The sequence below is a fragment of the Lathyrus oleraceus genome, chromosome 3 (assembly GCF_024323335.1).
Source record: "Lathyrus oleraceus cultivar Zhongwan6 chromosome 3, CAAS_Psat_ZW6_1.0, whole genome shotgun sequence".
In the NCBI taxonomy this organism is placed as follows: Eukaryota; Viridiplantae; Streptophyta; class Magnoliopsida; order Fabales; family Fabaceae; genus Lathyrus; species Lathyrus oleraceus.
Window position 1 is genome coordinate 357184233 of NC_066581.1, and position 2533 is coordinate 357186765.

The following is a 2533-nucleotide window of genomic DNA, read 5'->3' on the forward strand; positions in this document are numbered from 1 at the left end:
TAAAGGTCTAACAATTGTAAGAAGAGGTGTAACATTTTATAGAAATGTTTATGTTCATAGGCTTTTGGTAACATTAATAAAAATTACTTTTGAAATGTTACTAATGGATCTAAATGTAATAATGTGTTATGAGTAGAATTGAAATGTAGCTGGCCAGTGGACGGGTAACAATGAGATCGATCATTCTCTTACCTAGTTGAAAATTTCAACTTGAAATGAACTATTAGTTAATTTCAATAGTTGTTTGAGGGAGGTTATAAAGTTCTTGCCTTTTGTTGAACAAAGTTGAAATGCATTTCAAGTTCAAAGAGAGTGTTTGAAAATGGTTTTTCAATGGAGTTCAAAAAGTGCTTGAAAATGGTGTGAATACTTTTTTGCAAACATTTTTTCTTGTTATACTACCCTAATTGTACAAGTTATACCTACTGTTAGAGACTCCAAAACTGTTGACTTGGGAATTTGAATAACTTTTACTTGTTAAAAATGAATCTGGCAAGTTGCAACCATTATAAATAAAAGAACAAAATAGTAAAATCACTCTCCTTACATTATAAATAAAAGTACATAATAGTAAAAAAATATTATAAAACACAATAGTAATTTTTCATTAATATATCAACTATAATTTACACCAATGATGTAAATTATTTTAAACATAACATTTTTCATCACAACTTTTTATTCTTTAACTATATATCATATCTTTATGTTGAAGAAGTCATTCTTCTTTCAACTCTTCCACTTCTACTTCTGCTCAAACCAGACAATAGGTGAGTATGCTTCAAGCAATGAAAATAAAAGCTTAGATGGAAAACGTTGTCGTATTTATTTTAATTCGATATTATTGCGTATTTATAATAATATATATTTTTTTAAAAAGGATTCTGACAACAACATTCCATTTCAAAATCACATTCACCATTTCGAAACCCCTGCAGAATGCATCTTCTTCCACAATCTGCACAATCCCCAAAAATGCATTTTATTTTTCTATTATCGTCTTGGGTTGTTGCTCCTGCTACAAAAAAAAAAACTCTCAAACTCAAAACTCCATTTGATATTTTAACAATGATGTACAAAATAGAATTCAAGGGAGGAAAGTTCTTGTGTTTCTTACCAGAAGATAGGAGCAATGCAATGCATAAAAGTCCCAAGAGAAAAAGCTTGCAAATGTGCATTGCCATTTTTTCTGAAGATTTATTCTTTCAACTCTATTATTATCTTTGGTTATCGCATTATGCATAGCAAACTTCAAGTGCTTTATATAGACTCATTACATAAAAATTATTTTGATAATTAAATGCTATTATTTATTATGTAGTATTTTAAAGAATATGAGTCGAAAAAAGGTATCACAATTTGGAAAAGTCGTATACTACACGACTACTCACATCAAATATTAGAGAAAGAAAGATACAAATTTTAGACCTAGTACATGCCCTATATTTAACATATATTAGAGAAAGAAAGAGACAAAATTTATTATGCAGATTAATTAAATTATAGAAAAGTGACAAAAATATTACTGCAACTGTATAGTTTTCTCTTGTTAAACGACTCAACTATTATGTCAAGAAATAAGTGACATTGACATATATTTTTCTTATTTTCTTTAAAGTAGAAGTAAGAGTTTATTGATATTAGACGTTCCTTTTGTTACATAACTAATAATGGAAATATATGAAAGTTAGGCAGTAATAATGGATTTCCTTCTTTAGAAGTATGGTTGGAATTAATCCATTTTTTGAATGATAGTAGTTGAATATATCAACCTTTTCTTCTTTTGGTAATTTATCATGCCTAAAATCGAATATTGCAACTAATGGGTTTTACTTGACTCTTCTCATATAGTAACAAGGATATATTTATTCAACTAGTACTAATGGGATACAATTTTGAACTCACGGATTCCAACCCTGTGTGATAGTTTGCTGCTAAGTTTTTTGAAATGAAAAACTTAAATTCAATATGGTTTAGACTACTATTAAAAACACATTATATTACGTATTATTATGAGCTAATACACTACAACATTTTTTACTTTAGATAACGGGTGAATAGACAATGGCTTGAAAATCGTAGCCTAAAGGTGTAACAGGCTACACTTAATTGTGTGTTGTCAAATTTATGGATTTTTGTTGAAAAACGTAGCGTATTCTCTTTAAGATGTGCTTCTCAAAGTATCGGTGTAAGATAACGGTTGTCTAATTGTTTAAAACCACGTTTTGAAATTGTGGACATAACAAAACTATTCCTTTTCACTTTAAGCTTTCTTCTTTTAATGACAACGTATAAAGTGAGACCTAATTTTAAAATTTATTTAATGCGCTTAATAGAACACCAAATCCACTACTATAAAATATACCTCTGATAAAACCATATTACGACGGTCGTTTTATCAATTGTAATAACATCTCTTTTTACGGGCCTGGTATTTGTTTATTATATAAAAGAATTTTTATCATGGTTCATAATAATAACCATTGTGATAGATTAAGGGTTACAAGCTTCGAATATCAAAAACAATATTTTT

The 2533-nt window shown here is 28.2% G+C and overlaps 1 long non-coding RNA gene across 1 annotated transcript; it reads right to left on the bottom strand.

Annotated features, from left to right (window-relative positions):
- Positions 1-581: 581 nt before the first annotated feature.
- LOC127129262 (uncharacterized) lies at positions 582-1280 on the bottom strand. The gene is made up of 2 exons (XR_007806262.1): positions 1118-1280; positions 582-1018 (listed from the first exon to the last, which is right to left on the bottom strand). It is a non-coding gene; the product is annotated as an uncharacterized LOC127129262 (long non-coding RNA).
- Between the last annotated feature and the right edge of the window lie 1253 nt (positions 1281-2533).